Here is a 26426-nt window from a genome sequence, read left to right on the forward strand (position 1 = left end):
CTCTCGTCTCACTTCAAGCTCTAGGTAAGTACGAACAGCTAGGAGGCACGACCAGGGCCGCAACGCGGTGGAATGCTAGATCGGCGCGGAGGGGGACCGCATCCGCGCCGTTGTGAACCAAAGCTGCGATATGCTGCTTGATGCAGCCGGCCAATTTGGCTGAGCGGATCGTGCTTCGTAGCATCCACGGAGGACGGCACAAATGGCAACCCTCAGGGTCGTGATGGTGGTCACCGTCGCCCTGTGTGACGGTACAGCATTGGAGAACCCATGCGGCGAGCAGGGGCTCAGCGAGTGGTGGCGGCAGCCATGTGAGACAAGGGTGGCGAGCAGTACCCATACCAGAATTCTATTTGAATTATAGTCGGAACTGATAAGATCTTTTTTTTCGCGACCGCACTTTATTAAGAGGGTAGCAAAACGGTTACACCGCATAGGCCACGGCTTATACAACACTGAAGGAAGAACTAGAAAGAAGTTGAAAAAGGCGCTGGGCGAAGAAGGAAGTAAAGAAACAAAATGTATTGCGACCAAGAGGCCACCAACGGGGCTAACCGACTGAAACCTGCCGCTACCCACAAGTTAGCCACCTCATTGATCTTCGGCAACATCCACGCTGGCATTGTTGCGAACCTCTCGAAGACCCGACTGTTTCTCTCTTTCCACATCATCCATGCGACCAGTAGGAACAGGGCGAAGAAGCCCCGGCGCAGGTCCTTCGGCAACTGTTTTCTTTCGGTCAGACACTGATGGAGGGCAGTGTTCTCATTTTGCGTGGGCTCCACGATGTCAAGCTTGGAACGGGAGCCTAGCCTAGACTTCCCTAGTGTAGACTCAATCGACGAGTAGATGATCCATCGTCTCAGCAGCCTGATGAGATCGCAAGCCTAGAAGCCACTCAACTTTCTGTGACTGGCCGTCCAGCGCCTATTGTGGATCGCGAGCCAAGAGAAAATTTTGACCTTGGGTGGAAAGCCGTCCTAGAAAATAAAACATCTTGATTAATTCTTAAAACCTTGAGCACAAAAAATTTTCATCACCGATGCAATAATTAACTAAAGATATATAAGTTTATTTGCTTTTGAGCACATGTTAAGTTCCAACCAAAGAAATAAACAAGAAAAAGAAATATTGGAATTGCTACTCTCTGCTGATTGTGCTAGTCGCTGTGTGTTTGTGGAGTGAGTGGCCTTCTTAACTAGTTAATTGTTGGCATCAAACAAAAAAATGCAGAGGTTTTTGGCGTTTGACATCGAGACGGCGGTACAAATAGCTCCTTTCTTAGAGGACACAAGCAACGATGCACCTCGGTTCATCTACTTCGAGGGATGGGATGGATTGGGTGCTTCTACAGTGCTTAGAGCTATAGCAGAGCAGCCTCCACATTCTTTACGGGAAAAATTCGAGAAGATCATCCACATTGACTGCTCGATATGGAAAAGCCGAAGAGCATTGCAAAGGGTGATCGTAGACGAGATTAAGCTCACTCAACAGCTAGCGGCTGATTTTGACAGGCAAGATGAGGAGGAGGATTTCAGTGGGGTTGACCAAGGCTCCAGAGCTGAGATTAGAGACATAACAGGAGTGATAGGTCGATACCTAGTACAGTACAGATGTTTAGTTATCTTTCACAATGGAAGTAGTAACACAGTTGACTTGGCTAGCTTTGGCATACCAATGCTTAACTCTGGGCGTTCGGGTTACCCAAATAATTCGGGTCGGGTAGTTCGGTTTTTGGGAAATTCGGGTAATGAACAGTATTACCCGATAACAGCCCCAGAAAAAACAGTACCTGCAATTTCGGGTTCGGGTTCGGGTATACCCAATATACCCGAAATTATAGAATCACAGCAAACATCGTAGAATTTGCATAGAATTTGAACTGGACAGAATAATTGATAACTGATAAGTTCAAGTTTTCAACCGCAGATAATCACAAACAGTGAAACACTAAGATAGAGGCATAGTTGCATAGCCATAGAGTCACATCTCAGACCTGACATACATGATACTTACTTACTTAGTAGTCTTGTGCACATGCAACATGCAATGCAAGTGCAAACCACGACACAGTCACAAAGACACAGTTCAAGGCTTCATGCCTGCTGCCAACGCATCACACAAGAACAGAAGTTCAAACAAAATAGTGAACACACATCACCCAACTGACACGAGAGCAAGTGACTGTCGAGTGTCCAGAGTCCAGACTCTAGTCCTCCATACTCTAGTGGCAGTAATCCAGTCCACTTGTAGCTTTCAGAGTTCAGTGCACTCTGCAATAAAAATTGATGGTTGAAATATGTGCACAGCATATTTCAAAAGAATACTGAATACTCCATTCATACTTGACATATATACCTTTAAGTTTTGGAGGGAGTCGAGGCCTGATTGTTGCTGCTTGGTGTTTGTGACTTGGAGGTGCCGACAGAAGGCTGCTCATTCTTTTTCCCTTTGCCGCCATATTCTTCTATCCACTCTGTAAATGCACAGCACAGTTACATATTTCATATTGCATACAGTAAATATACAAATGCAAGCAAGTAAGGAACTATGATACCTTTTTCTATTATGGCCAATTCCTCCGTACTCTCCTTTATGCCAACAGTAGGCCTTCGAAGCCAATCCTGCGTGCATACTAAAGCCTCTAGCATGAATGGAGTAAGAGAGGTATGGAAGTCATCATACGTCCACCTGTGCTAAAAGCGGACTCTGACGCTACTGTTGTGATGGGTATAGCAAGCACATCACGAGCCATGTGACTCAAAACTGGAAACCTATTTGAATTGACTTTCCACCAACCAAGAATGTCCATTTTCTTTTCTCTGTCTTCAGTTTCTTCAGCAAGATATTTCTCAAGTTCAGATTTATTGGTGCTGGTAGAACAATTGCTCAGTTTCATCCTCTTGGCGATTTTTTCTTTAAGCATTCCTCCTGCACCTCCCTTAGATTGATCAGCGTCAATTACTTGAGTTGTTTCTTCACTTGGAGCATACATGTTCCTGTATTCTTCAAACAGCTCTCTCACACAAGTATTAATTGCTGCCCAAACCAATTGACATCTTTCCTCACCAAATATCTCTTCAACGCTAATCTTTGTGTACAAAGATAACTTATACCTTGGATCAAGGAATGCAGCCACAAATATGAATAAATTGATGTTCTCCTTGTCCTTCTCCTTCTCCTTCCCCCTGCCCTTGCTCTACCCTTTATCCCTATCTTGCTCTTGTTGCTGCCTGTCATTGTCCTTGCTGTTGGTGTGCCAAAGTCCCCAGTATTTATCAAATTTCTCTTTCATTCTCATCCCATTGATACTTGCAAATTATCTTCACTGTTCAGCCATTCTTGAATCAACAGATGGACTTCTCCAATCTCATGAAAGAAAGTGTTGCAAGTGACTTGGAGAGAAGAAGAGATACGAACAATAAGGTCATGGAAATGCTGTAGAAATTGTGCCATCTTCTTTGCATTGTCCCAATCATCTTCATTAGGATGCCCAAAACCATCCCTTGCTTCAGACAGATCAATAACATAATTAGTATCATCTTCAGCTAACTTTAAGAACACTTTCTCATACACAATTGCAGCCTTCAACATCAAATATGTGTAATTCCACCTTGTCGGAACATCAAGTTTCAAAAAAGCTTTGATGTCCACTTTCTCTTCCTCAACAATTTCTTTAAACTTGACCAATCTTGAAGTCCCATTTTTGATATATCTAACAGCAGCCCTAACACGCTTAATAGAGAGATCCACTTCTTGCAATCCATCTCTTACAATAAGATTCACAATGTGGGCTGCACACCTCATATGCAAAAACTTGCCCTTGACAATGTTGGTTTTCTGCAGCTGCCTCCTCAAGTAATCAACACCACTGTCATTGGCACTTGCATTATCCACTGTTACAGTCATTACTCTATCCAAACCCCAATCAGCTAAGCATCTTGTCAAGTTCTTCCCAATATCCTCCCCCTTGTGACCCTTTACCATAAAAAAACTTATCACTTTCTTATGCAGATTCCAGTTTTCATCAATGAAAGTTGTTGTAACAGTCATATATACATCTTGAACCTGAGAAGTCCAACAATCTGTTGTGAGGCACATCTTGAACCTGAGAAGTCCAACATCTTGAACCTGAGAAGTCCAACAATCTGTTGTGAGGCACCCCAATCAACCTGAGAAGTAATCAACCTGAGAACTTCTTCAGTTTGGCTTTCTCTTCAAAGTAATGACGTACAATGTCCCTTGTGCAAGTTCTTCTAGATGGAAATTGGAATCGAGGACATGCTTTGGACATAAATTTCCTAAAGCCAGGCTTCTCACCAAAACAAAAGGGTTGCTCATCTTCTATTACCATCTCAGCAAAGGCTTCTCTAAGTGCTTCTTGATCAAACCTCCAAGTGGTAGGGGCTTCCCCCCCGACATGTTTGCAAGGTGCCTTGCTTTGGGTCCTTGTTGAAAACATGAGGATTGCGTTTGCATGTACCAAAGTGTTTCTTCAATGCAGATGTTCCATGTCCCCTTGTGTCAGCCTTGATGTCACGGTGGCAATATTTGCACCTTCCAGCCTTCAAAAGTCCTTTGTCGTCCTTGATCTTGATAAAATGTTGCCACATCTCAGACCTTGGTGCCAACTCCTTTCTCTGAGTTTTTTCAGTTTCCTTCTCATCCACATCAATGACCACTTTTTTAGTTCCTTCGGTTTTGCCTTGCTCCTGAGTCTCCAGTGATGGTTGTTCAACTACTGACATTGGCACCATTACCATTGCATGAGTCTTCTGACTATCAAATTGAGTGCCAGTGCCCACTAAATCCATATTATCCTCTGGTTCTGGCATCTACAGAAATAAAAAGAGCACTATAATCAGTCACTAAGACAATAAGTCAAACTAAATCACAGATCAAATCAACAGATCATAACAACACATCATAAATCACAGATCATATCAATAGATCATAACAAATCAACTAAATCATGTGCCTCACTGCCTCTGTTAACCATAAATCCCAGATCATATAAAAAATCACCATATTATCAGCATCACCATGTTATAAAAAATCACAGATCATATCAAATAGACAAATAACAGATCCACTCATCTACACTACATCACTACACTACATAGTACATACATTGCAATTTGCAGAGACAGAGCCACAGCCCACAGATTAAAAAAAACTAAGGGGAATAGGGCCATAGGGGTTAGGGAATACATACATTGCACGAGGATTCTGATGTGGCAGCCGTCCTTCAATCTTCAAGTAGTCGGGCGCCGGTGCCCCTCTCCAGTGTCCAGTCTCCGACGAGGTCGACGCGCGGGGACGCGAGGTGTCGCGTGTCGGAGTGAGGTGCAGAGGTGGGCGATGGAGTAAGGGCGGCGTCGACGAGCCGACGACTTCGCTCCGCGTCACGCCGTCGCCACACGCGCCCCTTCGGTACCGCTCCGAGAAGGCGAGAACTGGAGTCTGGAGGGCTGGCGGCTAGGTTTTGGAGGATACAGGGAGTGAGGTGAGGAAATGAGGTTGCGCTGTTGCCTGTTGGGCCACGGGGGATGTTTGGCCTATGTAACATCCTAAAATTTGCATTCTTTTAAAATTAGTAAATATGATTTATTTAAGCAAAGGTGTGTGCATTAAAAGATAGGGAAATAATAAATTTTGTGGAATTAAAATTTTAAAAAAATAAGGTTAGAAAACTTTTTGATGCATACATGCTGCTGCATGTCATTTTGTGAATGCTTGGAATTTGTTAAAGATTTCTAAAAGAATTGAAATTTGAATTTAAAAAGGGATTTGGAAAATTGTAGAAGAAATAGAAAAGAAAAGAATCTTTTTCCTCTTTTTCTTCCCCTTTCTTGAAATCGGCCCGCTGGCCCCCTCTCCCCTTTCCCCGCTCGGCCCAGCACTGCAGCCCAGCTCTCCCCTTTCCCCGCCCCGCGGCCCAGCACCCCGCCAACCGCCAGCCCAGCATCGCGCCAGGCAACCGCCGTGCCTCCTTTCCACGCCCAGCCGCTGACCGCCTGGCCCCGCTGTCAGAGCTGCCCCCTTCCTCCCGCGTCCACGCCCGGTCAGCCGCAACCGCCGCCAAACTGCGCCTGCTCCTCGCGCATCGTGGGCGCGTCGCCCGCTCCTCGGCCTCGATTTAAAGGAGCTAGACCCCCCGCGCGCAACCGGCTGCTCCCCGCTCTCGTCTTCGCGCTCACCAAGCACCGAGGAAGCCGCAACCGCCGCAGCCGAAGGTCGCCGGAATCCGCCGTCTTCTCCCTCGCACGGACCGTCGCCGCCGTGCTTCGCCGTCCTCCTTCTTCCCCGCGGTGAGAACCCCCGGCCTCCCTCTATCTCCCGGAACCTCTATTTTCTCCTTTCTTGGCTTCTTGAGCCCTGGCCGCGAGCTTCGCAAGCCGTGGTCGCCGGCCATGGCGGCCACCGCGCTACCCGCCGTTCCTGGCCGCCGTATCGGCATGGCCGAGACCCCCTTCCTCCCCCGCATCCCCCGGTGCGCTCGGATTTCCGTTTGGTGAACCCTAGCCCCTAACCGCGCGTGACCAAGACCTCCACGCCGCCGGCAATGGCGCCTCACCGCCGGCGTCACTGTGGCCAAGAAAACCCGTTTAAATCATAACTTTCGCATTTTAGCTCCGATTTTTGTGAACTTCGCGTTGACGTGATCGTAGCGAGACGTAGATTATGTTTACAAACATTTCATCTTGTTTTCAATACTGTTGGTGTACTGTTCTAATGATAGGAATGTTTGCTTTGCATGAATGCTTTTGGAATGTTGTATGTTGCCGTGTTGGTCGCGTTCAGACGGTGAGAAAAACGTTGGAGACCAAGAACTCTTCGACGACCAGCAGGACCAGCACGAGTTTGTGAACCAAGGCAAGTATAGCATGGGCCTACCTTGATATCCTATTTCACTTTAATCAATTACTCATTTGCATGTGTCTAATTTTGATACCCGTAAGGACAACCTAGTGATTGTTTATCCTGTTCCTTGTCTCCTATGAGTTAAATGCATATGGGTAGATTGCTAGTGCTCTAACTGAACTTGATATACATGTTGATGAATGATATTATGGAACAAAGTGAGTAACATGATATATAACAACTATTCCATAGGGCGAAAGTGCAAATGACCTTTGTTCATGTTGCTCCCGGTCCTCCATAAGGACTTATCTGTTGGCAAAAGCTGGGACTGACAGTGCAACCGGGAGAGTCATATGCCTCTGACTTTAGCTCAGTAATAGGATCTTTCCTAAATAGTTAGAGGTTACCTTTTTGGCGCAAATGGGGCTTGCCACGTTGGGTATAGGGCTGCCTCTGTTCCTATGAGTATAGCCGCGATGGATATGTGCCACAGGAAAGGGGGGTTCCTACATCTGCCTGCCAAGGAAACCTAGCGGCCCTAACTTGTTAGCAAAACCTATGAAATGGCTTCATAGTGTACCCTGCCCGCTCACCTTGGTAGTGACATGGGAGTAATTAACCCGGGCATATGGGGATCACGACTCGCGGTGAATGTGCACCACCTCTGTAGAGGGTAACAAACTGTTATAACAGCCGTGCTCACGGTTACGAGTGGCCCGGAAAACTCACAGAATAACTGAATACTTGATGATGATCTATTAAGATGTTCTATGATGATCTATGATACACTTTACACTGATATTGTTCTTATGGGATTAAATGGGAGGTTAAGCATAACTTGATAATACTTGAGAATAAAAGCTTGACCTACTAAAAATGCTAACTGCAGTAAACCAGAGTCAATCCTTTTTGAGCTTCATAACCCCATGTTAGCTTGCTAAGTACGGAATGTACTTACACTTGTTTATTTTCTTTATTTGGATAAAAATCCCGGATGGGTAACAGATGACAACGGGTATGAGGAATTCCCGGAGGATTTTTAGGCTTGTGGTCAACCAGTTGACCTTCCCTGTGATGAAGCCCACGAGAGTTTATTATCTTTTTATTTTTCCGCTGTGATGTATAAGACTAAGTTTTATTATAACTCTGATGTATGAGACACCGTGATGATACTTTATGTAATTTGTCAGCTTGTGTGTGTGATTGATTCCTGGGCACACACGAGTTTTGTGCATTCAATTTTATCTTTAAAATTGGGTGTGACAAATTGGTATCAGAGCCGTGTTGACTGTAGGACACAAGCCTAGTTAGAAAATGGTCGTTTTATCATCTTTGCTCCTCTGGTTTCTTGCTTACTGTCTTATTCTTGTTATTTTATTAAAACATTTATGCTTTTCATACCTTAATCTATTATTTAAAATTATTGATTCTAATTCTATCTCACTTTAAATCTATAGATGTCTCATAATCCGAAGACTGCTCGACTCAGCACCGCCGGCTATCGTGCCATGTTCACACCGCGTGCCCCACAGGCGGAGAGGGAGATTGTGATCATCTCCGACGACGAGGAGATGGCTACACCAACGCCTACACCTGCTCCTACACCAGTCGCTGTGCCCGTCTATCCTGTTGTAGCTACACCTGAGGAGTCGACGGCTACTTCCCCTACACCTGCACCCTCCCCAGCTGCCCCCGTGGAGGACGAGGAGATTGGCTGGAAGTGCAAGTACTACTTCAAGCCAGCTCCAGAGACAGCCTACTACCACACTCTCCTCACCCACGTGCTGGACGACTACTACCCCGACTTGCACGCCTCCATCAGCTACCACTGCGCCGAGTACCAGCACCCATTGGAGGCTTCCTTCTGGAAGGTAGAGCTGGTGGTCACCGCTTGGAACGATATCAAGAATGGACATGAGGTGGAGACTATCCACTGTGCCCCTGCCAGGAGAGCCCATGCTTTGGATGGCATGGAGGATGCAGCACAGAATGCCTACATCCATTACCATGGTCGTTGCTTTGAGGCCATGAGGGAGGATCGCTTCAGGTTCCTTCCTCGAAATGATCATGAGGGTGTTTGGCAGGTTTTGGCTCCACCAGAGAATGACCCAACTCTGGAGGCAACGATGCAGCATGTCCACGCTATGCAGGGAGTGGATGAGGAAGTCAAAGGAGAACTGCGTGCATCTCAGAGGGCTCAAAGACGCCTTCAGAAACAAGTGGATGAACTTCGAGCACAACTTGGACAGCCTTCCATCTACAAGAAGAAGCGCCGGTCCTTCACCATGATTGACACTGCTCCATAGGTGTTAGGTGCCTTGATCTAGATTACCACGTCGTTAGTTCGTGTTTCTTATTTAGTCTTGTTGGTCTTGTGAACTTGGTTGATTAGATGTTTAATTTGTGAACTTGGTTGATTTGGTATTTTGCTTGATTGCTGGAAGTTGGTGGGCATGTCCACAACTTCCTTAGATTGGAACTTTTAGTTAGAATGAAATCTTAATGCAGATGTTTCGCTTTATCTTATCTCTGCTGTGCTGATTTCTGGAGCAGCCGGTGTTCTTTATCTGGTATCTCGAAATCTGGGATGATATAAATTCTAAAATTTTTTTGGAGATAACTAGACCTCTGTATCTTTCAAGTGTCTCTAGAATCACGTCAATAGCTGTTCCGGTTTGGGAGATCTAGCTGTCACAAGTTGATGTTCCTGCGCTGTCTGGAACTCAGAACAGTTTCGGTTTAGCTCTACTTTTGACTATGTGTGAGTCCGAATCTGTAAAAGTGGTCTAAATGAAAGTTGTAGCTGATGTCCTAAGCTTTCTAACAAATCTTGGTGCACCTCTGTTGGATCTCTGAAACTCAAGTTATAACAGTTTTACTGAACTGCTGAATTTGAATCTTGTCCAGAAAATTCTCAGCATTGTTTCTTATCTGTTGTAAGCTCTCTATAATTGGAAAAATCTCTAAATTTTGCACATTTGTTGGAAAACAGATGGCCACAAGAGGAGGAAGAGGCAGAGGCCGTGGTCGTGGGCGTGATGCTCTCATAAATCCACCACCACCGCCACCTGTGACCATGGAACAGATATTGGGAATGCAAGCGCAGCTGATGCAAACTATGATGCAGCGCTTGGACAATGAACCTGCAAGAGGACCACCGCCTGTTCAGGTTAGAGATAAGCGTGGAGAGTTTATGAAAGGTCATCCACCGGTGTTCACCCATGCCTCAGACCCTATGGAGGCAGATGATTGGTTGCGTGCTGTGGAGAAACAACTAAACATAGCACAATGCAACGACCTTGAGAAGGTGTTGTACGCCTCTGGGCAACTCCAAGGAGCTGCTCAGGATTGGTGGGAATCATTCCAGTTTGGACGTCCCAACAATGCTCCTACCATCACTTGGCAGGAATTTAAGGACAGTTTCCGGTCATACCATATTCCTGATGGACTAGTGGAACTGAAGCAGGAAGAATTCAGATCTCTCAAGCAAGGATCAATGACTGTGGTGGAATATCGGGACAAGTTCGCACAACTATCACGCTACACTCCTAATGATGTAGCGGATGACAAGGATAAGCACAAGTTCGCACAACTATCACGCTACGCTACGCTCCTAATGATGTTCGCACAACTATCGTGATTGATGATAAGCGCAAGGAGATGGAAGCTAAGAAAAGAAGGCTCCAAGGGCAAGCTTCTAAAAGCAACACTCGCCCATGTGCTTATCCCCAGCAAGGTTTCCAGCAGAGGAATCAAGGACCAACTCACCAGGGAAACCATGGTCAGTATCCCCAGCGAAACCAGTTCCAGCAACGCCCTCAGTACCAGCAACAGTTTGGAAATCAGCGTCCCCCGCAACAGACCAGCAATCCTGCAACACGCCAGGGAGTGCCCAACAATGCTCCTATGAAGAGTGGTGCACCCAACAATCCCAATGCCTGCTACCGATGCGGAGAAGTAGGTCATTATGCTCATCAGTGTCCTAAGAAGCAGAACCAACAAGCACCTCAGAACCAGACCAACAATCAGAAGTTCAACGCCCGACCACCTCACACGGCGAAGGTGAACTATGTGTCATCTGATGCAGCTTAGGAGACACCTGAGGTCATGTTGGGTACGTTCAGCGTCAACTCTATCTCTGCTACCGTACTTTTTGATTCTGGTGCTTCGCATTCTTTTATCTCCCAAGCTTTTGTTAGAATGCATAGCATACCTTTGTGTGCCATGAAAAACCTCATACTAGTGAATTCCCCGGGAGGTAGTATGCCCGCTTCTTATTGGAGCCCCTCAACTAGCATTTCCTTAAGGGGGGTAGACTTCAAAGTGGAGCCTATTGTGTTGAGAACAGCGGGAATTGATCTTATCCTGGGAATGGATTGGATGAAACAACACCGAGCAGTGATTCAGTGTCAGGAGAAATCTGTGGTTGTGACAGCACTCAATGGGGATAGAATCTGTGTAGAAGTAGTAGTGCAAGCTCAGCCTACAGCCATAGTGAACCAGCTAGATGGTGAAGTCAATGAACAAGATCGTGTCATGGAGGAGTTCCCAGATGTCTTCCCCGATGACTTGCCAGGTATGCCACCTGACCGAGACATTGAATTCATTATCAAATTATTACCTGGAACTGCACCAATAGCTAAACGTCCATATAGAATGGGAGTTAATGAATTAGAAGAGCTTAAGAAACAACTAAAAGAGTTGCAAGAAAAAGGTTTCATACGCCCCAGTTCTTCCCCGTGGGGGGCACCTGTGATCTTTGTGGATAAGAAGGATGGTAGTCAACGGATGTGTGTGGATTACCGCTCACTTAATGAGGTTACCATCAAGAATAAATACCCCTTGCCTAGGATTGATGATTTGTTTGATCAGTTGAGAGGAGCACATGTGTTCTCTAAGATTGATCTCCGATCTGGTTATCATCAGCTTAAGATTCGGAACTCGGACATACCCAAGACTGCATTCACTACACGGTATGGATTATATGAGTACACTGTTATGTCTTTTGGATTGACCAATGCACCCGCATACTTCATGTATCTGATGAATAAGGTGTTCATGGAGTTTCTGGATAAATTTGTGGTAGTATTCATAGATGACATACTAATATTCTCCAAGACTGAAGAAGAACATGCGGAACACATAAGGATGGTTTTGCAAAAGCTTAGAGAACATAAGTTGTACGCTAAGCAGAGCAAGTGTGAGTTTTGGTTGAAGGAAGTCTCTTTTCTGAGTCATGTAGTCTCCAATGGTGGAATAGCAGTGGATCCAGGCAAAGTGCAAGATGTACTGAATTGGAAACCACCAACAACTGTAAGTGAGATTCATAGTTTTTTGGGATTAGCTGGATATTACCGAAGGTTCATTGAAGGTTTTTCCAAGCTAGCCAAGCCTATGACAGCTTTGTTGGAAAAGAATGCTAAGTATGTATGGTCGGATAAATGCCAGGCAAACTTTGAAGAGCTAAAGAAGAGATTGACTACAGCTCCAGTATTAATCTTGCCCGATTTAAGCAAGAACTTCTCTATATATTGTGATGCATCCCGTTTGGGTCTTGGATGTGTGCTTATGCAAGAAGGAAGAGTGGTTGCATATGCATCTAGACAACTAAGGAAGCACGAGTTGAATTATCCTACTCATGACTTGGAATTGGCAGCTGTGGTTCATGCTTTGAAGATCTGGAGACATTATCTGATTGGACATAAGAGTGATATCTATACTGATCATAAGAGTTTGAAGTATATCTTCACCCAATCAGATCTGAATCTGAGACAACGTCGTTGGTTGGAATTGATCAAAGACTATGATTTGGAAGTGCATTATCACCCGGGAAAGGCAAACGTCGTAGCTAATGCACTTAGCAGAAAGAGCTATGCCAATGGACTTCAGATAACATCTATGTCAGCAGAGTTGTGTGCTGAAATGGAGTATCTCAACTTGGGCCTGGTCACTAATGCAATGGAATTGGTGATAGAGCCTACTTTGGAAAAAGAGATACGCAAAGGTCAATTGGAGGATGAAAAACTTAAAGAGATAGCAGAGAATGTAGTGCTTGGAAAGGCACTCGGATTCAGAATGGATGAAAATGGTACTCTTTGGTTCGGGAAAAGGATATGTGTACTGGAAGTGAAAGCTATCCGAGATGCAATTCTGCAAGAGGCCCATGAGTCTGCTTATTCTATACATCCCGGAAGTACCAAGATGTACTTGGATCTCAAGGAGAAGTATTGGTGGTATGGTTTGAAGAGAGATGTGGCAGAATATGTGGCTTTGTGTGACACTTGTCAACGAGTGAAAGCCGAGCATCAAAGACCTGCAGGGTTACTACAACCAATGAAGATTCCTGAATGGAAATGGGAAGAAGTTGGTATGGATTTTATTGTAGGATTACCCCGCACTCAAAGAGGTTATGATTCAATATGGGTAATAGTGGATTGACTCACCAAGGTTGCTCACTTTTTACCAGTCAAGACTACCTATAATGGTGCAAGATTAGCAGAGTTGTACATGGAAAGAATAGTGTGCTTACATGGTGTTCCCAAGAAAATTGTGTCGGATAGAGGCACCCAATTTACATCGCAATTCTGGCATAAAGTACATAGATCTTTGGGAACAAAGTTGAATTTCAGTTCTGCTTACCACCCGCAAACTGATGGACAGACTGAAAGGATCAACCAGATTTTGGAAGATATGTTGAGAGCTTGTGCACTTCAGTATGGTGATAGTTGGGATAAGAGCCTGTCTTACGCAGAGTTCTCGTACAACAACAATTATCAGAAGAGTCTCAAGATGGCACCTTTCGAGGCGTTGTATGGACGTAAGTGTAGAACGCCTTTGTTCTGGAATCAGACTGGAGAAACTCAAGTGTTTGGTCCCGATGTCCTTAGAGACGCGGAAGAACAAGTGAGAATGATTAGAGACAATTTGAGAGTAGCTCAGTCCCGACAGAAGAGTTACGCTGATACCCGCAGAAGAGAGCTGACTTTCGAGATTGGTGATTATGTGTACTTGAAAGTGTCACCAATGAGAAGTGTGAGAAGATTCAATATGAAGGGAAAGTTAGCACCAAGGTATATAGGGCCTTTTAAGATCCTAGAGAGACGTGGAGAGGTAGCTTATCAGTTGGAACTGCCTGAGAGTTTGTCCGGTGTGCACAACGTGTTCCATGTTTCCCAATTGAAAAAGTGTTTGAGGGTACCAGAAGAACAAATTCCTTTGGAAGAATTTGCTGTCAAGGAAGATCTTACTTATGAAGAGTATCCGATAAAGATCTTGGAAACTGCCGAAAGAGTTACGAGAAGCCGAACAGTAAAGATGTGCAAGGTGCAGTGGAATCGTTATACAGAGGATGAGGCTACTTGGGAAAGAGAAGAGGATCTGAGAAGACTTATCCCCAACTGTTTGAGTAAGCAATCACCCAAATCTTGAGGACGAGATTCATCTTAAGGGGGGTAGAATTGTAACATCCTAAAATTTGCATTCTTTTAAAATTAGTAAATATGATTTATTTAAGCAAAGGTGTGTGCATTAAAAGATAGGGAAATAATAAATTTTGTGGAATTAAAATTTAAAAAAAATAAGGTTAGAAAACTTTTTGATGCATACATGCTGTTGCATGTCATTTTGTGAATGCTTGGACTTTGTTAAAGATTTCTAAAAGAATTGAAATTTGAATTTAAAAAGGGATTTGGAAAATTGTAGAAGAAATAGAAAAGAAAAGAATCTTTTTCCTCTTTTTCTTCCCCTTTCTTGAAATCGGCCCGCTGGCCCCCTCTCCCCTTTCCCCGCTCGGCCCGGCACCGCAGCCCAGCTCTCCCCTTTCCCCGCCCCACAGCCCAGCACCCCGCCAACCACCAGCCCAGCCGCGCGCGTCAGCCGCGCCAGCCCAGCAGCCGCGCCAGGCAACCACCGCGCCTCCTTTCCGCGCCCAGCCGCTGACCGCCTGGCCCCGCTGTCAGAGCTGCCCCCTTCCTCCCGCGTCCACGCCCGGTCAGCCGCAACCGCCGCCGAACTGCGCCCGCTCCTCGCGCATCGTGGGCGCGTCGCCCGCTCCTCGGCCTCGATTTAAAGGAGCCAGACCCCCCGCGTGCACCTGGCTGCTCCTCGCTCTCGTCTTCGCGCTCGCCAAGCACCGAGGAAACCGCAACCGCCGCAGCCGAAGGTCGCCGGAATCCGCCGTCTTCTCCCTCGCACGGACCGTCGCCGCCGTGCTTCGCCGTCCTCCTTCTTCCCCGCGGTGAGAACCCCCGGCCTCCCTCTATCTCCCGGAACCTCTATTTTCTCCTTTCTTGGCTTCTTGAGCCCTGGCCGCGAGCTCCGCAAGCCGTGGTCGCCGGCCATGGTGGCCACCGCGCTACCCGCCGTTCCCGGCCGCCGTATCGGCATGGCCGAGACCCCCTTCCTCCCCCGCATCCCCCGGTGCGCTCGGATTTCTGTTTGGTGAACCCTAGCCCCTAACCGCGCGTGACCGAGACCTCCACGCCGCCGGCAATGGCGCCTCACCGCCGGCATCACTGTGGCCGGCCGGAATTCTTCTCTCTCCCTCCCCAAGTCTAATCTGAACCGCTCGTTTCTAATCCAACGGCCGAGATCAGCCGATGCCCCTTCGCGTGGCTGTTTTGCAAAAGAGGCCCTGGACTTTTCTAAGCCCTAACCCGCAGTCCAAGGCGTAGTTCCCCGAATGCGCAATCTCGTTTGGAAAGCGTAAACTTCACGGTTTAAGTCAAAAATACGTTTTCAGTATTTACAGAAATGCCATTTGAACTGTTTCGCTTATAAAATTGTCGTTTTAGCTCCGAATTGATCCATTCAAATCGCGTTAGCTTCGTAATTTCATAAGCTACATGTGGGAACTACTGTTAGTCAAGTTTGGAACTTTTTAATTTCATGATTAGATTTAATTAAATATATGGCTATAGGAAAACCCGTTTAAATCATAACTTTCGCATTTTAGCTCCGATTTTCGTGAACTTCGCGTTGACGTGATCGTAGCGAGACGTAGATTATGTTTATAAACATTTCATCTTGTTTTCAATACTGTTGGTGTACTGTTCTAATGATAGGAATGTTTGCTTTGCATGAATGCTTTTGGAATGTTGTATGTTGCCGTATTGGTCGCGTTCAGACGGTGAGGAAAACGTTGGAGACCAAGAACTCTTCGACGACCAGCAGGACCAGCACGAGTTTGTGAACCAAGGCAAGTATAGCATGGGCCTACCTTGATGTCCTATTTCACTTTAATCAATTACTCATTTGCATGTGTCTAATTTTGATACCCGTAAGGACAACCTAGTGATTGTTTATCCTGTTCCTTGTCTCCTATGGGTTAAATGCATATGGGTAGATTGCTAGTGCTCTAACTGAACTTGATATACATGTTGATGAATGATACTATGGAACAAAGTGAGTAACATGATATATAACAACTATTCCATAGGGCGAAAGTACAAATGACCTTTGTTCATGTTGCTCCCGGCCCTCCATAAGGACTTATATGTCGGCAAAAGCTGGGACTGACAGTGCAACCGGGAGAGTCATATGGCTCTGACTTTAGCTCAGTAATAGGATCTTTCCTAGCTAGTTAGAGGTTACCTTTTTGGCGTAAATAGGGCTTGCCACGTTGGGTATAGGGCTGCCTCTGTTCCTATGAGTATAGCCGCGATGGATATGTGCCACAGGAAAGGGGGGTTCCTACATCTGCCTGCCAAGGAAACCTAGCGGCCCTAACTTGTTAGCAAAACCTATGAAATAGCTTCATAGTGTACCCTGCCCGCTCACCTTGGTAGTGACATGGGAGTAATTAACCCGGGCATATGGGGATCACGACTCGTGGTGAATGTGCACCACCTCTGCAGAGGGTAACAAACTGTTATAACAGCCATGCTCACGGTTACGAGTGGCCCGAAAAACTCACAGAATAACTGAATACTTGATGATGATCTATTAAGATGTTCTATGATGATCTATGATACACTTTACACTGATATTGTTCTTATGGGATTAAATGGGAGGTTAAGCATAACTTGATAATACTTGAGAATAAAAGCTTGACCTACTAAAAATGCTAACTGCAGTAAACCAGAGTCAATCCTTTTTGAGCTTCATAACCCCATGTTAGCTTGCTAAGTACGGAATGTACTTACACTTGTTTATTTTCTTTATTTGGATAAAAATCCCGGATGGGTAACAGATGACAACGGGTATGAGGAATTCCCGGAGGATTTTTAGGCTTGTGGTCAACCAGTTGACCTTCCCTGTGATGAAGCCCACGAGAGTTTATTATCTTTTTATTTTTCCGCTGTGATGTATAAGACTAAGTTTTATTATAACTCTGATGTATGAGACACCGTGATGATACTTTATGTAATTTGTCAGCTTGTGTGTGTGATTGATTCCTGGGCACACACGAGTTTTGTGCATTCAATTTTATCCTTAAAATTGGGTGTGACAGCCTATTGGGCTCTGACTCAAATTGCAGATAGTTCGGGTACTGGGTGTAGTTACCCGAATTACCCAAATTAAAATCGGGTAATAGGAATCACTATCCAAACTAAACATCGGGCACTGCGGGTTTCGGTTTTTCGGGTCCGGGTATTTCAGGTTCGGGTAACGGGTAGCGGGTAATTTGCCCAGAGTTACCAATGCTAGGTACTAAGGTACTGTGGACCTTTAGAGGATAGCTTCGCCTCAAAAGAGAAATTCTTGAAAAGGTAGATAATTCACACCTTTATATTTATGCTTATGGTGACCTTGACGATAATTGGATGGCATACCTTGAGGAAGAGGCTAGAGATATCACTTTGCACGCGTAAGCTTGGCCTTGGAGTTACACCTAAAATAGCCACAAAGTGTTGCTTGTACCTATTGTCATTGAATAACCAAGCTAAGAAGATGATTGACTACAACTGGGCAACCCATGCTTCCTGCTACTGGGTTTGTGATGGGATCATAGAGGGAGGACAGAACAACCAGACATGGGATGTTGCTCACGCTCTGCAGCAGCATATAAGATTAGAAGACTACACATCCAATACAGACCTTATGTGGTCTGTAGAGGGACTGGATCTTTCCTCGAAACAATGGATTTCTATTACTGAATCATATTTCAAAGAGGTTCCTCCAGAGACAACAACATTGTTCTTTGCGCCCAACAAGTCGAGTCCACAAGTGGTACCATTAGCTAGTGACAAGTTCCGTAAAGTGGATCAACTCAGAGTACTAAAGTTATATGGATGTACCTTCAGCTTTTCATCACCTCCATTCTATTGCTGCCGCAGCTTAAGATTCCTTGGACTGGATAGATGCATGGATGGACTACAACATGGGGAGGAGGAGGAGGAGGAGGAGGAGGAGAAAACAGGTGAACGAGCGGTGGAAATTTTTCAGCAGCTATGGGTGCTACATGTATGCCACACGGATTGGCCATTGGCTTTTCCCCTAGAAACAGAAGAGCAAGTGGTGGCTACAGACATTAGAGAGGTTCATATAACCAACGGAAGGATTTGGACCAGCAACCTTGTATGGAGACGCCTGCCAAACCTTCACAAGCTTCAAGTAGTTAAGCCCACAAGCCCTTGGGAGACATATCAAGGACTTCCTTCATCACTGGAATCATTCTCATTAGACGCAGGAAGGGATCATGAAAATGAAGCAAGAATATCCCGTATCAGCTTGGCTGGTTACACAATATTATCAGACTTTATACTTCGTGGGTCATTGCCAAACCTTGAGGAGCTGGACCTCTCGCACACAGCAATCAAAATCCTTGACCTTGGAGCGGTCGTTGAAGTGAAAAATCTTCAGCGACTCTTCTTGATGGGATGTGGGCAGCTCCGCTCAATTTCTTGGCCCAAAACTGAAATGTACAAACTAAGGCTGTTGTGCATTGACACTAGAGCAGGAGGAGAGCTGGACAATAGAAAACCATGGCAGTGTGATTCTTTAATGGTCTACCAGCACGACGAAGTAAAGGATTATTGTCATGCATATGTTGCCGTTGCAGACATGAGGTTCCTTCAGTCCTTGGAGTTTCATTGGACAGAGGAAACCATTCAATGTGATAAGTGGAATCTCTGCTTGTCATCTACTAGCAATGATGATGGAAGAAGCCACTACAAGGAAAATATGGGTCGTCCTTATAGCATTGGACAGTTAGATGTGTTAAGTAATCTGCTGCTCCCCTGTGTGAACGCGCGGCGGGGGGCAGGCGGTGAAAAGGGCTCCCTGCTACTGCACTGTAGCCGCTGCAGGGGCAGGCGTCGAAATGCTCCCCGACCGCACTGTAGCCACAGCAGGGGCAGGCGCCAAAGTCAGCCCTGCTGTCACATCTAGTCACTGTAGTAGCATGGCAGCCTGACATGTCTGTGTACTAGGATTAGATGGGTAGAGTTATATATAGTTTCCCACTGCAACTCAGTAAAGAGAGCGAGTTCAGTTTTGCCATCTCCTCTGCAGAGCTCCGGCCAACGCTGGTGCTTGTGCTGTGTGAGCGCGCGCTCTGTTCTCCCTCCCTTCTTCTACATCCAGCGATAGTGTATGGTCGGCAACGCTGGTGAGTGGTCGGCTCACCCGTGCCAGAGACACAGGGGCCAACAAGTAGTATCAGAGTCGTACAAGCGTCGTTGCCGGACTATCCGCTGGCGATGACGGACGATTTGGAGATGGGCGACAATAGCGGCGCTGCTTTGGCTGCCTAGCCATGATACGAGGTCGTTGTGCGCATGGTGCAAGAGGTCAATGACACCAGTTGACCGACGCTGACTCGCACCAACTATGGCGAGTGGGCGGTGACCATGAAGGTCAAGCTCAGAGCCCGATGGCTCTGAAATGCTGTTGACAAGGGCACTGACAACGAAGAAGACGACATGTCAGCATTGGAGGCTATCCTCGCTGCTGTGCCAGTGGAGTATAGGGAGCCATTGGGAGCGAAGATGATGAGTACAGGCCCGATCTTCCGAGAGATAGCCGGTAAGTTCGATTTGTGGAGATCTCGACGTTGGCGATCCGACTTCAAATCAGACGCGATTCGAACCCTGCAACCGTTACACCACTGCTCCGTTGGTTATCAACCAAACACAACTTGATTGACCTCGCCAAGAAGGCTTTTCCTGCAAGCGAATCGAAGAGCACAAGCAAGAAGGTAAAACACGCAATCTGAAATTGCAAATATGAATGACGCGAATATCAATAAAGGATTCAAGAACTCGGTTCCAAAGGACTAATCGACACAGTGGAGGAGATCAAGAACGGGGGCCCTGGATCACTGTAAAAGGATTTGTCACCACAGTTATAATGAACGATTCAGTTTCTCGATGGAAAACTAAACTCTAAACAAAACCCCAATTGTGTAGCAGCGGCGGCGGCTGTGTTTATAGTCTAAGACTCGACCTAGGGTTGGGGACGGCCAGGGGTTGGGCGCCCACAACTTGGGCTTAAGGCCCGACACGATACATGGCCAAGTTGGCCCAAATAGGTGACGCAGCACCTTGCTGTGGTCACACAGAATGATCCACGGACCTTCTGGAGCTGGGACCAGATCCAAAACGACGGCGTCGTCGTCCCCTTTCCAACGCATCCAAGAACGGCCCGTTTCGATGTCGTATGAGAAAGTTATGACCGAAACAGTGACGACGTGTCTGCTGAATCCGAGGGCAACGTGGCAGCTGAGTTGGGAACGAATTGGAACTTGGGGAAGACCATGGCGTCGGTGTGTCCAGCGTGGCGATGTCCTCATCAGAAGGGCTATGCTAAGGAGGCGTGGGAGGCCATTGTGGCGATGCACGTCGGTTTCGACCGCACAAAGAAGGCAACGGCCCAGCTGCTGAAGCAGGAGTACTCCAACCTCAAGTTCAAGGATGGTGAGATGGTGGAGGAATTCTCCCTCCGCCTATAGATGCTCATCAGGAAGCTGAGGAGCCACGGTGTCACCATCGACGAAGAAGAGGCAGTCTCCAAGTACCTCCACTCCATGTCGGCAAAGTACATCCAGATTGCTCTCTCCATAGAGACGATGCTGGACTTGTCCATCCTCACCATTGAGGATGTGACAGGCCATCTGTGGGTGGTGGATGAGTGCATGGGGCAGGCCACAGCAATGACGGACAGCGGCAAGCTGCTGCTGACAGAGGAGGAGTGGGCTGCCCGGAAATTCGGGGAAGCCTCCTCCAGCCGTGGTGGCGATGGCAAGCGCCGCAGCAGGGCTTCTTCGGAGAAGAAGAAGAAGAAGAAGAAGAAGAAGGTTGATCCCAACGCCTGCCAGCACTGCGGGAAGACGGGCCATTGGGCAAAGGAGTGCCCAAATCACAAGCAGAAGAAGAAGGCTAAGGCGCATCTGGCATAGGCTGATGATGATGATGATGATGATGAAGCCACTCTCCTGATGGTGATGTTCTGTGCACTGCACGACGTTGAGGCCAAGGAGAAGGGAAAGGTGATGGCGGTGGAAGGGCCTAGGAAGACTCTAAAATCCATCAACCTCGACAAACCGTGCGCCGAAGTCCATCTCGAACGTGTGGGTGGCGAGCAGGAGCAGTGGTGGTACCTAGACTCCGGTGTTAGCAACCACATGACGAGCTCCAAGGCAGCCTTCTTCGAGCTCGATGATGACATGACCGGCACGGTGAAGTTCGGTGACGGCTCAAGGGTGATGATCCGAGGGCGCGGCACCATCATCTTCAGGTGCCAGAACGGCGAGCACCGCACTAACAGATGTATATTACATCCCGCAGCTGCGTTCAAGCATCATCAGCATTGGCCAGCTGGATGAGCATGGCAATGAGGTACTGATCAAGGACGGCGTCCTCAGGATCAGGGACCGGGAGCAGTGCCTTCTTGCCAAGGTGAAGAGGTCCCGGAACTGGCTGTACCTGCTGGACTTGAAGGTGGAGCAGCCGGTGTGCCTGGCAGCACAGCACACCGAGGAGCCATGGCTGTGGCATGCCTGGTTCGGCCATCTCAGCTTCGACGTGCTCGGTCGGCTGGAGAAGATGGTCCGAGGGCTGCCCCACATCAAGCACGGAGGCGAGCTGTGTGATAGCTACCTGGCCAGGAAGTAGAGGAGGCTGCCGTTCCCAAAGGCAGCCAAATATCACGTGGCGGACGCTCTCAAGCTCGTCCATGGCCGTCTCTGCGGGCCAATCACGCCGGCCACAAACGGTGGTCGGTGGTACTTCCTCCTGCTCATAGATGATTGTAGTCGCTATATGTGGCTGCAACTCCTGACGAGCAAGCACGAGGCGGCGGAGGCGATCAAAAAGTTCAAGGCACACGCGAAGGCGGAGAGCGGCAAGAAGTTGCGCATGCTGTGGACTGATCGGGGCGGCGAAGTCACTTCGGTGGAGTTCGCTGCGTACTGCGCGGATCAGGGTGTGGTGCGACACCACACCGCGCCATACTCGGCACAGCAGAATGGCGTGGTGGAGCGGTGGAACCAGATAGTGGTCGGCATGGCTCGATCCATGATGAAGGCCAAGAGCATGCTGGCAAGGTTCTGGGTGAGGCGGTGACCACGGCGGTGTTCATCTTCAACCGCGCGCCCACCAAGGCCCTAAAGGGCAAGACACCGTTCGAAGCTTGGTATGGGCACAAGCCGAGCGTGTCCTTCCTTCGAACATTTGGCTGCATCGGCCATGTCAAGAAGATGAAGCTGGTCCTCACCAAGCTAGAGGATAGGAGCACACCGATGGTGCTCCTAGGCTACGCGGAAGGTACCAAGGCATACCAGCTCTATGACCCACATGGAGGCAAGGTGGTTGTCTCGCTCGACGTGGTGTTCAATGAGAAGGCAGCCTGGGACTAGGACAATCCGGGCACGGGGGAAGATGGCGGCTTCACCAGCACTTTCATCGTCGAGCACTTGGTCATCAACGGTGGTGGAGATGATGGAGAGGAGGTGCCGACCACTCCAGCAACAAAGCCGAGCACTCTTGGGGTGGTGCCGAGCACTCTAGGAGTGGTGCCGAGTGGTCCTGCAGTGGTGCCGACCACTCCAGGATGGGTGCCGAACGCTCCCGTAGCAGAGCCGAGAGGTCTTGCAGTGGTGCCGACCACTCCAAGACTAGTGCTGAGAACTCCTGTAGTGGTGCTGACCACTCTAGGAGTGGTGATGAACGGTCCAGGAGTAGTGCCGAGCACTACAGTCGGGGTGCCGAGCACTCTAGGTGCTGTGTCGACCACTCTGGCGGAACAGGGAACTCTATCGACGCCGATCGAGTTCACCTCACCTCCAAGTGACATCACTGAGTTCGTGGATGCCTTCCACGACGGTGAGGAGGTGCGATTCCACAGTCTGGACGACATCATCGGCAGCACAGGGCCCTCAGGCCTGGCGGGTCGGCTGCTCAATGACCCAGAGCTGTTTCTTGTCAGTGCAGAAGAACCACCTAGGTTCACGCTGGCCGAGCGCGATGCAAATTGGCGATGGGCGATGCTGGAAGAGATGAAGGCGATCAAGGAAAACAAGACATGGGAGCTCTTCGATCCACCTCTAGGATGCCATCCGATCGGCCTGAAGTGGGTATACAAGGTCAAGCGGGATGAGAGCGGCGCCATTGTCAAACACAAGGCGCGCCTCGTCGCCCGAGGTTTTATCTAGCGCGAGGGCATCAACTTCGAGAAGTCTTTGCGCCGGTAGCGTGCATGGAGTCTATCCGACTGCTGCTGACTTTGGTAGCAGTAAAGGACTGGCGCGTCCATCACCTGGACATAAAATCAGCCTTCCTCAATGGCGAGCTGGCGGAGACAGTCTTCATCAGATAACCTCTGGGTTTCTCCATCAAGGGAGCAGAGCACAGGGTGCTCCGACTACGCAAGGAGCTCTACGGGCTGCGACAGGTCCCACAAGCATGGAACGCCAAGCTTGACGCCACGCTAGGCGAGCTTGGGTTCACGCGGTGCGCAATCGAGCACACGCTCTACATGCGGCGATAGGGGAAGGAGTTTGTCGGCGACATCTATGTGGATGACTTGATCATCACCGGCACGCGTGCAGAGGACATCGATAGCTTCAAGTGCGAGATGGCGACTCGTTTTTGAATGAGCGATCTCGGCGTGCTCTCCTACTAGCTCGGCATCGAGGTGAGACAGGGGAACAAGGTGCTCACGCTCGGTCAGAGCGCGTATGCCTCGAAGCTGTTGGAGCGGAGCGGCATGGCTGAGTGCAAGCCGTGCGTGACTCCGATGGAGGAGTGACTAAAGCTGACGAAGGCTAGTACCACGGCAAAGATAGATGCAACACTCTACCGGAGTATCGTTGACGGTCTACGCTACCTAGCCCACATGAGGCCGAACATTGCGTTCGCCGTGGGCTACGTCCGTCGCTTCATGGAGGATCCCTGAGAGGATCACTGGGCTACAGTGAAGCGGCTGCTGCGCTACGTCAAGGGAATGGTGGATCAGGTGATCGTCTTCCCTAAGACCGGAGGAAGTAGGCTGCAGCTCACTGTGTTCAGTGATGTAGACATGGCGGGGGACATCGACGGACGGCGGAGCACCTCTAGCGTGCTCGTTTTCCTCGGGTCGGCTCCAATCTCATGGCTATCGCTGAAACAGAAGGTGGTGGCTCTGTCTACGTGCGAGGCGGAGTACGTGGCGGCGGCCATAGCGGCGTGCCAAGCTGTGTGGCTGCGTCGGCTACTGGGCGAGCTGATCGGTGTGGAAGCTCACCCACCAGCACTGATGGTGGACAACCAGCCCGCCATCGCCCTCGCGAGGAATCCAGTTCTCCACGACCGGGGCAAACACATCGACGTTAAGTTCCACTTCCTCAGGGGCTGTATCGATGGAGGGCAGATCGTTATCGAGTTCGTCGAAACTGGTCGGCAACTTGCGGACGTCCTCATCAAGCCGCTCGGCCGTCTTCGGTTCACGAAGCTAAAGAAGTTGATCGGCATGGAGGGGGTTCTAGGGTTAGCAGCATGATCAGGGGGGTTAGCAGTAGGATCAGGGGAAGAATTGTTAAGTAATCTACTGCTCCCCTGTGTGAACGCGCGGCAGGGGGCAGGCGGCGAAAAGGGCTCCCTGCTGCTGCACTATAGCCGTTGCAGGGGCAGGCGCCAAAGTCAGCCCTGCTGTCATATCTAGTCACTGTAGCAGCATGGTAGCCTCACATGCCTGTGTACTAGAATTAGATGGGTAGAGTTGTATATATAGTTTCCCACTGCAACTCAGTAAAGAGAGCGAGTTCAGTTTTGTCATCTCCTCTACAGAGCTCCGGCCAACGCTGGTGCTTGTGCTGTGTGTGCGCGCTCTGTTCTCCCTCCCTTCTTCTACCTCTAGCCATAGTGTGTGGTCGGCAACGCTGGTGAGTGGTCGGCTCACCCGTACCAGAGATCCAGGGGCCAACAAGCTGATGCTGAGTCTCTGCCGAAGTCATTAACCTACCATGACATCAACATTGAACAGATATCTGCAAAGATCGATGTCAGCAACAACAGCTCCTCGACGCAATTTCTGCCGCTAGACTTGCACATAGAGATTGGCGAGGGAATTGGTGACGTCACCGACAAGTCCAGCACACGGGCAAGGAATGCAATATTGCAATATGCCAAGTGATGAATAGAGTCCAGTCCTTGCACGTGCATGACAGTTCCATCACTGGTGTTGCCCCTGAACACATTTTTATCCCCACGACAAATTATTGGCGAATAATGAATGGGCTCAAGTGGTGCTGGGTGGAGAGATGCCCCAAGTTGGACATTGTCTTCGCGACTAACTATTATTGGAGATGTTTCTCTCAGATGGAAATCTTTTGGGCGGCTCATCTCTTGATGGCCCGTTCTATTTGGAGCAGACCAAGAAATCCAAGGTTGGATGCAAGTGATTTATCGTTTACACAACTGCGGGCTATTCATCTGCACTTCTGCCCGAGGGTCAGATATGTCCTCCCGATGGCTTCGAACAATACCTTATCCAAGGTGCTGGAGACTCTCCACATACACTGTTGCGGTGACCTCAGACAGGTGTTCCACATGGAGCAAGAGTTTCTGGAGAAAATAGAGGCCTTGGATGAAAAAGGCATGCTGGAATTCTCAAACCTCAAGAGCCTGCACCTGTATGAGCTCCAGAGTCTGCAACAGATATGCCAGGCCAAGATGTTTGCTCCCAAGCTCGAGACCATCTATATCAGAGGATGCTGGAGCCTGAGGCATCTCCCGGCCACTGGCAGTCGCTGCCGCGAAGATGGTCGCCTTGTGGCTGTGGACTGCGAGAAGGATTGGTGGGACAAGCTGGAGTGGGACGGGATGGAGTCTGGCCACCACGCCACCCTCTTCGAGCCGAGTCATTTTTTTTAAAGTAAAGGCAGGAGCTCCGCCGCCACTGGCGGAGCCAAGGGGGGGGCTGGCACACTGTCTGCCGTTCAATTAAAAAGGATATAGAGTTTTATGTACAGGCACCAATGGTGCCAAAAAAAATCACGTCATAGGACCAACTCAAACACCGGACATAGAGCCAACACACAGAAGCCACCGCTCATGCGCTTGTTGATTTAGCCCGCACTACACATGGAGCCGAGCCATTCCAAGTACTACAAGAGGCGTCACCTGAGGGGCACGTTTCTCCGGTGA

The 26426-nt window shown here is 48.4% G+C and overlaps 1 pseudogene; it reads left to right on the forward strand.

Annotated features, from left to right (window-relative positions):
• Positions 1 to 1227: 1227 nt before the first annotated feature.
• On the forward strand, positions 1228 to 26426 carry LOC136535333 (uncharacterized; annotated as a pseudogene).

This window comes from Miscanthus floridulus, unplaced genomic scaffold (assembly GCF_019320115.1).
Source record: "Miscanthus floridulus cultivar M001 unplaced genomic scaffold, ASM1932011v1 os_2694_3_4, whole genome shotgun sequence".
Classification (NCBI taxonomy): Eukaryota; Viridiplantae; Streptophyta; class Magnoliopsida; order Poales; family Poaceae; genus Miscanthus; species Miscanthus floridulus.